We start from the raw sequence: 11124 nt of genomic DNA on the forward strand, positions 1-11124 counted from the left end.
CATTTCCTATGGATTTGATCCATAAAAATGTTAGTGTTATCATTAAATGATGTTATATAATCATCCTTGTGCCAAAACAGCTTACCTTGAAGTGTATTCATGGTGGAAAAGCTGCTCCTTCTCTCTACAAATCAATTCCAAGTTGAAGAACTAATGTTTTCTCTCTCTAAACCCCTTGTTTCAGCCCCTTTAAAATGCCCCTTGAAGTTGCGTAGCCTCCTGCGTAGGCTACGCACAAAGGCTACGCAGGGTAGAATTCTACCCCCTTCAGTTGGAAGGTGCTGGATTTGCCTACTCAATAGTGCGTAGGCTACACTACTATGCTGCGTAGGCTACACAAGGCTCGCGTAGCTGTTCTGCCACTCTTTAGTAAAACGGTCATAACTTCTTGTAGGAATCTCCAAATGACCAACGGTTTGAATCATTAGAATCTAGACACATAGACCTTTCGTTTGATATAACCATATAACTCTTCATATCTTGAGAGTTATGCTCGTTTGAATTTAGGTCTTGTGCGAACTCACTTGAAACTTTACCCCATCGTATAATTTCCAACTTGACTTAGCCTTGGGGCTCTTCTTAGACCACACATCACTTATAATATGCCTCGTACACTTATTATCATATCCAATTTATATCCATCATATTAATAGTCCTCATCTACACACAAAATAATATAATTAGCACACATCAACTTTCTAATTTTGCCAAAATGCGCTGAATTGTTCTACGGACTTCCAACTCCAATTTCGGGCATACGCCTATGTCCGAAATCACCATACGAAACTATTGGAATAATCAAAACTCTATTCCGGGGTCGTTTTCTCAAAAGTCAACTCTCCGGTCAATTCTTTCTTTTAAGCTTCTTAAATAAGAATTGTTCTTCCAATTTGATCCCGAATTATCCGAAAATCAAACTTGACCACACACGCATGTTATAATACACATCACAAAGCTGCTTGAGACTTTAGATCGCTGAACAAGATGCTAATTCACAAAACGACAAGTCGGGTCGTTACACTAGTGACAAAGATAAATCTAATGACTCAATAACTTCCAACACAGTACCTGTATAGACTATAGTTCTATTTGTTGTAGTAGATTCAACGTCTCTTATTATAGAGATTTTCAAATTTTGTGGTATATACAAAGAAGCGACAAAATGAAACTTTAGTGCAACAACCTATCCGATAGTACTTCCTACAACCTATTAATTTATAATCTTTTGTATCACTTCAAAGAATAATAGGTATCTTTATAACAAATCCATAGTTGCATATACAACTTCTTTATTCCACCAAATGTCTTACTATGAAGCATCAGGGGAAAAGGAATTAATATCTAGCCATGACAAAATTTAGTGTGTTGAGTCTTTCTGATATGTAGTGTTTAGAGAATGAGAAAATTGAAAGTAAAAGAGATGTGCTTACATTGAATCAGTTTGCAATTTAATTAAGAGATTGAGTTTATATAAGAACTAAACGGAATCACGCAATTTGTTCAGATCAGTTAGTGTTGTTTCTTCTACTTATCGCGAAACAAAGAATTACTGCAAAACAAAGAATTACTGGAGAGTCTTCTAAATTTTGATATATAAATGAGGAATAATCCACTTAATTTTCTGCAGATTCACCTAATATTGTTGCAATTGTCGATCCACTTCTATCTGCAATTTCAACTTGAATTCGGCACCTGTTATACAATATCATTGCATGTTATTATGCATTTATAAAATCTATGAGAAAGTACTTTCAATTTGAAAAGCAAACAAAATTATGGTACCTGAGTGTTAACATTGCATGTTGATCGCAATTCACACTGTCGACAACTTTTATGATGGAAGTTCTAACAAATTGCTTGCATTTTGAACACATTAACTCATAAAACCGTTGCTCATCATCTAGCAGCGACATTTTACCTTCCACATGAAAAGATAAAGTATCTAAGTGAAAAGTGAGAACAATTTTAAGGGGTTGTCGATGTATTCTGCCACCAAAATATATGTAGTAGTATATGTTACATGCATAGCGCTGGTTGTGATTGAATATTTGCAATAGGTACAGCCTCGTCATGTAGTGATACAAGAAGAGGCGATGAAGTTGTCTCTGCAGAACTACTTTGTGTATATGTGCTCAACGTTTCTTCATTATCTTTCACCACACACACACACACACACACACACACACACACACACACACACACACACACACACATATATATATATATATATATATATATATATATATATATATATATATATATATATATATATATATATATAATTATCTTTTTGTCCATGACTATATTGATGTAGTACTTTCGTATATTTATCTCATACCAGTTCATCAGTTCTGCAGCCTGTGGATAGAATGGGTTTACCAATATTGCAGAATTATATCTTGTTGTCAACGATGTTCCTGTGTTGTACATCTATGAGTACGAAAAAATCTAAATTCATTAATGTATAAAAGAAAGTTAAAATCTAGTCCATACTAGCATAAGAAGACCGTGCAATTCGTTTTGCTAGGATTACTGGATATTTGTCAACTTGTGACGCTAGCTCATTTCCATAAGTTTCAGCAAAATCTTCCCACAAAGTGAAAATACAATGGTGAAGGCTATAGAGAGAAAAGAAATAAGTAGCAATGAGCTAGACCTTTCCCTTGTCTTTTATACGAAAAACAAACTAAAAAGGTGCTTAACTGGCATCTTCACATTAAAAGCACAAACATATAATCACCAAAATCTATTGTCAACAACACTGATAATTGTCTCCAAATGCTCAATAAATTCCCTGCTAACAACTAATGGGAATAGAAAATAAGAAACAAAGTAGCCATTTTACTGTAAAAGCCAACAAAACTGAAGTTTTAATCTTTGTCATCATAACAAACTAAATAAAAGAAATTGACAATTTTCCACCACTTGTACATACTATTTAGTTGCACTCAACTTCCATAGCTTGTTTTAAACTTAATCACATAAAGAGCTGTTGTGTTATTGAGAACTAAATGTTTTTCTTTATGTTATTTAGTTGTACTCTACACCTACAGTACTTTTTTCCAATATACCTATTATCAATTTGTTTGACTCATAGATAAGTTTTATTTGTTTTGACAGAGTATCCACAATATCTTATATGTGACTACATTGCCAAACCAAGAACTTAGAAAACTACTTAAGAGTCTTCGATTTCCATCTGTGCCATCATACCAAATGCCTAAGTGAACTATTGAAACATGCTATAGGAAACAAAGAAAATTAACCAATGTCATTAGTTATGAAGGGCATTGGGATCCTTTATAAGTGGAATCAACATTAGTTATATGGATCTTTGAGTAATAATGACTCCTTTGAAATTAATGGAATAGAAGAAGATGCGTTAAACTGTATGAGTTTGAAGAAAGAAGGAGAAGTTTCGTAAATTGAATAAGAGTGGACTGAATATGTTAGGTCAGAAGAATTGGTCATACCACAAAACATGACATCTTGAGTTATTTTCCCATGTGTGAGATCCTTGTAAAACAGATTTTGTTGGACGACAGATAATAGACAGTGGCGGATCTAGGATTTCTAAATAACGGATGCATCACTACCAAACATATGTTTTTCCTCTAGCTTTTGGTGGAGAATGAAGGTATTTACCAGCAATAAAGGTATTAGAAGTTATTGTCATGCATGGTCCCTTTGTCATTCCAACAGAAAAGGTAGAAAATTAATGATCCAATGGGTTAACAATGCAGGTCTTCAAACAGAGGGGTAAAGTCAAATTGGACAAGAAATTACTTAACTAAGTATGATTCTGCAATCCAATAAGCAAAAACTTGCAGAAAATTGATCTCAAATCATCTTAAATCTTGTAAAAAGAAACTGAGTCGCATTTGAAATTCAGTTATGAGATACACGAAAAACTTTGATACCAACCGGCTTATTCATTATCATGTAGTGTGCTTATTTCTATTCTGGACCAGCTACTGTGACCAGCAAACATTAGCTCAACTCTTATTTTATGTGCATCTTTTAGGAAGCCCAATAGGGCAGAAAGTAAAATACCAAAGAGAGGCAGAGAGAATAGGTTATTTGATATCATATGTCGATCAGTAGGCTAATTCACTACAGAGACTAAAACAACCTCAATGCCAAAATGTTGAAAGGCTCCCAGATCCCTCATTCTCTTGCAGACTAATTTGGGAGGGGGGCTTCTGTTGCATTATCTGCCAGTCTTCTAGATAGAAATAATTAACAACACCCCTTAATATATTCCACTTCAAATCTTTTCAATGACCTTCTAATCACACACAACAATAGACCTCAACTTAAGCTCAACACATGAATATATTGAATCAAGTATAATAGTAAATTCAATACGATTGGCTAAATTGCTTTAGCATTGCCTAAACTCACTGAAAATTTTCAAATAAGTAGAATGTTTTAAACTTACTCTTTATCCATAACAATGATTTGTCGACATTTATTACCGTGGACGCCAGCGATCTTTATGACAACGCAACTTACAACAATAGCGAGGATGTCTGTTTATAGGGGTATTGCAAATATTATTTTGCGGTATAACATATATAAGACCAAAAATAATATGATATAATGATGTTGTATTACCTGTTACAGTTTACACAAAATATTACTTACCAAACTCAGCATTTTGTGGTTGTTGGTCCAGATTCGCCAAATATACTATGTTTAATCTCGTTGGAGCTGGTAATGGCGGATCGTCCATGTTGTCTTCTTTAATTCGCTCAACAACTGTAAATCTGTCCAGAACCCATTCAAATCTATTAACAGGAATTCCATACAGTAAAGACGCTCTAACTTTTGCAGTTGATATCAGATATGTGCAGAAGGGACGCTCTAACTTTTGCAGTTGATATCAGATATGTGCAGAAGGGAGTGAACTTATTTTGATATTTTTCTATGTCATCCCCATACAAAGCAACAACAACTTATTCTTCCTGCAATTGTTATTGTAATTAGTTAAACGGTGCACAATGTTTAACTGAATATATTTTATTTTTCTAGTATGTATAAATCCAATTGCACAACTCAAAATAAAGTGCCAAATCACAACTATTTTTCCAATATCAAGTTAACTTTATTTTCTTCATTTCATGTAAAAGGACAAATTTTGTCTTCTTTAATAGAGAATATATATAATATTGGAATAGCAACTAAGCATTGTAGCGGCTAGATTACCGTATCATCTTGGACAATCGCAATTTGAAATCTTGTTCGCCCATCCTTTCTCTGCCTTGTTCTAGCTTTCTCAATAACCTGAACCTTACAGGTCCACTCACTAGTTTGTGGAGTTATGTCACTAATATTAAGTCTATACTCCATACTTTGTAGCAGTCACTGCCAGGAACGAAAAGAGTAAAATGCTGAATAGTAAACATGTAAAGAACTATAATACATGAAAAGAACAAAGCAATACTTGGTCGCGCTATATTAACTTTGCAAAAATAGCTTTTTGAATGATTTCATCATAAACTATATTATATGTAGAGTGGTCATCATGGTTAGCAGCTATTGGTGGTCGAATTAGTATTTTCACACAATTTGAGCTCTTTGCTCTTGATAAAAGCAACATAAAGTTGATCATGCGAAAAAACAGGTCTCGCAAATATATTCCAACAAAATCTAATGTTTGACCTTGTGCTTTGTTTATTGTCATAGCAAAACATAACCGTATAGAGGGTCCTCTTAAATGGAATAGAAAATTTTTCATCCTGAGATGATAATAATGGTATTCTTGGTATAAGCACATGCATATCTTTAAAATCACTTGATGAAATTTTAGCACTTATAACATGTGTTTTAAAGTCGCAGTAAGTCAATCGTGTACCGTTACATAAGCCCTCACATGGATTTAGATTTCTTAATAATATAATCGGGCAATTCTCTTTCAAACATAATTTATACGGTGGCAAACCAGCGGGATTAAAAGTATGCAATAGGCCCTCAAATTGTGCTTGATCATTAGGTTCATTGGTTTCATCAATACCAACAAAAGTTTTTAGTGTCCCTTGAAATCGATCTATAAGCATATCGTTCATTTCATTGACGAAATTATTTTTCGTTGTCAGAATAACGTGAGAACTTGAGTAAGATAATAATGAAAAGAGTGTGTGCATATCTGGGTACGTCACTGTGAATAATTTTTCTAATGATTCTCTTTTATTGGTAAATGGAATAGTTAAAGTATCTAGTATCTCGATTTTATTTGTAGACTTTATTTTTTCTTGTCCATTTCCAATTCTCATTAAATAATCACAGAATGAAAGATCTGCCTTTGATCTCATATTTTCAGATAATGGCAATCTTTCAAATTCTTCCCAAATATCAGAGTATAATAAACTTTCATTAATAAAATCTTCTTTTTTTCCATTACGAACAACGAGAAGCGTTCGTCTGAAGTCATATCCAAAAACCACTACTTTTCCACCAAATATTGTATTTGCATCCATGAGGTCTTTCAAGAGAAAATCAAAAGCCTGAATTGTTCTTTTATTTTTCATAGATACTTCATCCCATACAATTAATTTTGCTTCTATAATTAAGCATGCAAGTGCGCTTTGTTTGCTAATGTTGCAACTAAAACTATCATTAACATTTGTTGGAATTTTGAACCATGAATGTGTAGTTCGTCCACCAGGAAGAATGGAAGCAGCTACACCTGAAGTAGCCAGTGATAATGCTATATATCCTTTAGACCGTTTAGTTGCAAGTAAAACACTATATAAGAATATTTTTTCTGTTCCTCCTGGACCATCAATAAAAAATGCTCCTGCTCTACATGAGAATATTCTTTCAATAATTGTATTATATACTTTAAGTTGGTCTCTATTTAACTTCTTGTAAAATGATATGTCTTGTTCACTGACAGTAATCGTCCTCTCAAAATGAACTTCCTTTGCTTCTTTTGCAATTATCGAAGGCTTGATTGTTTCTTGAACGAGTTTGTATTCATTTATGTCAGCACCCATAGAATGCAATATGTCATTAATATGGCTCAAAACTTGAAACCAGATCTCATTTCTTCCAATGTTGGCTATTAGCTTATGATATTTAGACATTGATTTCTCAAATTGTTCCCACAATTCTCTTGGGTTCATAGGATTACAATATACTAATAATGTAGTGAACAATCTTCTTAAATTGTGTGGCATTTGATAACTTGTTGCTTCTGACATGTATTCAATCAAATTGTTATCACATTGTAGCATTCCTCATTTTTCAACAGACTCTCTAAAGGTATTACATGGTTCTGCATTGACATTTCGTAAATCTTTGTAAGATTTTAGACCTCTAACATTCATTAATAATAACCTGAGATAGTACCGCTCGCCTTCTGTCGGATGACATGTCACAACACGGCCAATAGTACATCCTTTTTGTCGGCGTGTCCAAGTTCGGTCCTTAGCAGACCGTACAAAATATTTAGGAAATTCCTGATACAACAACTTTAGTTTTTTAGCATCCTTGTCTGTTTTATTCATGTAAAAGAATTCTGTTAGCATAGTTCGTTTATTCATTGGATTATTTACAATAGTACGTATATCTACACTACTTTTAAATGAAATAAATTGTTGTCCTTCAAGATAAATATGGAGAGAACATAAACTCGGAAAAAAACCAAACAAGCGCCATGTAGCTTCCGGTGGCGACACCCATCTAGCAAATTGATATTCCTTTATTTTATCTATTTCTACATTTGTCTCACTGGTATGCATATAAAATGCAATCTTGTCATGTCCTTTACAAGTGTTAAAGGTACTTCACGGTCTTAATGTCAGAGCATACTTAAACATTCATATGACAATCAAATTTACCAAGCAAAAAAGAGTTGTATGGAACAATCCAAGAGTTGTCCAAAAACTATTCTCTTATTAAAACCTTTACTCATGTATTTCGCCTTTTGTAAATTGGATAAAATTTAACTCCTTTAGAAGTGTGATTAACAAAGCTTTTTGGGTATTTAAACTTACAACCGTCGTCTATTTTCATACAAGAATTTGTAGGGTTAAGATTTTCACAAGGACCATGCATCATGTGTCGAATAACGAGTGAGTATAAATCTGGTTCTACATCTTCATTGGGTATTTCAACGCTAATAATATTATTATAATCTTCTGGTGTTAGCAACTTGTATTCATTAGTTAGTATTATAAGAAAATGAGCATGAGGTAAACCTCATTTTTGAAATTCTACTGTATACATAAAAGCTGCAACTTTTCCAAAAATATTTCATTTTAGGATATCCGTTTTTAATTCTTCTATTTTTGCTCTTAACACTTGTCTAATGAGATCAAGTCTATTTTGTGCTTCATCCATTGATTCTAAATGTTCCTTTATTTCTAGCCAAGATGGATTATATGCCATGGTTATAAATAAATCAGGCTTACCAAAGCGCTGGACTAATGCGATAGCATCCATATACCGTTGACGCATATCTCTAGGCCCGCCAATAAAAGAATTTGAAAGAAATTTCTTTTTTTCGATATTTGAAGCATCTCTTTCACCAAATCTCAAAATATCAATGAGTCCCTGCAATACATCTATTCTGAATAAATCCTGATTAAACCAAATAAAATCCAATCTTTGTGTTTCAAGTTTTATATATTCGTCAACCGTATATTGTTGAAATATTCTTCTAGTATGTAAAATTTCATCCTTCATCATCTCTCATTTGCAGTTTGTAACAATAATATTCACGTACATACACTGTTTTCCTTTTTCGCTTTTCTTTCTATAGAATTTCAGCCTCCACTTTAAGATATCCGTCAAGAGAGCAAACATTTCTTATATTTGGTATCTCTTCATTTTCAAAAGTTCTGGGATATCTAGAAATATTTTCTGTCCTATAAATCTTCTTAATACCACAATGCCACCCACTTTGACCATACGGAAAAAATAACAGGTATTGTAAAGCTAATATTATATCATCCATGGTAATAATTTACTCTTTATACACTATTGCTGTGAGTATAGATTTGAATATACGGTGCACGAATAGCACTACCATCATTTCCTTCAACCCATATTGCTGCAATCTCAGTCAAGTTAGGCAGATTATATACTCGCTGGTCCAAACCTGAGTCACTTCTAAGATCAATATGCAAGTCTTAAAGGTTAGGAATGTTTACCAAAGATTGTAGAAAGATAGAATATGGATTGATTGATAAAATATCCATCAATTCCTTCACTATTGATTCATGGACTTTATTGGACCAAGCCATTCTGTATGTTATTTCATTACTATTATCGTAGAAGTACAGCTGTAGGTTTTTTGGTTTTCCGTCTCGTGGATATAAATTATCCACCAAATGATACATTTGTCCTTGAACTTTAAAAGTTTATACACCATGGTTTCTTTTAGCTAGATCTTTATCATACTTTGCATCGAGCGATGTAAATGCAAAGAGGTTATTATACGTTCTTATATACGTTCAGAAGTATTTGCACTCTTTACTATTTCCAAAATATAGATTCCGTAATTTTACTGGCATCTTGTGAGAAGTTAATTTGACTGTGCCGTTGTCACAATAAAATCCAGGAGGTTCATATTCAAATTTTTTTGCACGACAAAATTTACAACTGAAAACTTTTTTAAGTGGAACATAAGTTGATCGTCGATGATAGATGTTCAGAGGGAACTCTATAGTTCTCCTATAACCTGTATATTTGAAGTAACATCAGACAAAAAGTAAACCAGGCCACGAAGGATGTCTTGGTAGGGTCAGAGAACCAAAACAAACCTCCAGACATAGCTAGCTCAGATATTATATTTTGTTATCTATTAGATGCAGTTGATGTTGAACCTAAAGGCACGAAGATAGTTGTTAAATATGTCCAAATATTAGCCGACATTGTGCCGAGTAATGTGGGATTGTACACACTCACCTTTTTTGTAGGTGTAAAATGGATGCTCTATAGAGTTTATAGAACATACAGAAATGGGTTCCATTCTAGTTGGGTTATGAGGGGTTGCATTTTCAAGATGTCTACGTCTTTTTGATTCCTGATATTTGAATTTACGTTGTAATGACAAAGCTTGCTTTTCATCTGCTGTCATGTTTTTGTATTTTTCACGTCGTTTGATATTCCTATTCGTTTGGGAAAGAGACTTTTTATTTTGTTTTGCACGATCCATCACGTTAAAAATGTATCGCTTTGACAGATGCCGTTCAAACTGTCATCAAACTTTCAGTGGTATAATAGACCCCATTTAGTAGGCAAATTAAGACGAAAGTAGATATTTTTGCAGGAGAGTACTAAGCTCCAAAATAACACATAAGCACATAAATAAATTAAATTATATTTAGTATAACCATGGGAATGCACATTCTTATTCATTTGAGGTTCTTTATGTTTTTAACCGTGAACTAATACTAAAAAAAATTTAGAAAGGTAAGAATCAGAAAACACAAAGAAAAGGGCAAGGGACTAAGAAAAATAGAAAGAATAACTAAACATGTCATTATGAGTTTCACAATGGAGTAAATGTAATTTGATCATATGTGCGAATGTTTTAGCTAAGATAAACGGTTAAAGTTTCAAAAGATCCTCCAAAAGAATAGTTCTCTAAAAGTTAAATACTTCCAAAAATATTGTAATTTTCTTCGGTATTTCTGACTTATCGGATGAAATCAAAATAAACTTATTGACAGAGAGAAGCAAAATAGATTGTTAATAAGTATTATTGTTGATGAGTTTCTTGTTATTTTCTCTACTTCCAAACACACACGAAGAGAGACATGCAATAAGAATTTGAAAAATTTCTCATCTTGTTCCTCCATATTATGCTTTTGGCGGGTTTACATAACACAAAAAATTCATAACGACAGAGAAACGTAATAGAGGAGAGAAACTTACCAGGTTGAGATAAGAAAATCTGGAAGCCTCAAAGCAGAGAGAAACATAGAATGAAAAACAGAGGATGTTCTGGGGCTTTTTGAAGAGTACACCACCGACTTTTTAGCTTCCATGTTAATCTTATTTTTCAAAATCTGTCCTTGACTGTGTGTAAAATCAGTCTATGCAATGATGCGAGGAGACATTTGTCACTTAATCAAGAGTTGGGCGGTGATCTACTTTTTTAACTAATATAGA

General features: G+C 33.3%; 1 long non-coding RNA gene across 1 annotated transcript; it reads right to left on the reverse strand.

Annotated features, from left to right (window-relative positions):
• Positions 1-1465: 1465 nt before the first annotated feature.
• LOC107782688 (uncharacterized) lies at positions 1466-11124 on the reverse strand. Its single transcript, XR_012700248.1, has 5 exons — positions 10888-11124; positions 5209-5367; positions 2021-4967; positions 1783-1942; positions 1466-1692 (listed from the first exon to the last, which is right to left on the reverse strand). It is a non-coding gene; the product is annotated as an uncharacterized LOC107782688 (long non-coding RNA).

Source organism: Nicotiana tabacum, chromosome 2, assembly GCF_000715075.1.
Source record: "Nicotiana tabacum cultivar K326 chromosome 2, ASM71507v2, whole genome shotgun sequence".
In the NCBI taxonomy this organism is placed as follows: domain Eukaryota; kingdom Viridiplantae; phylum Streptophyta; class Magnoliopsida; order Solanales; family Solanaceae; genus Nicotiana; species Nicotiana tabacum.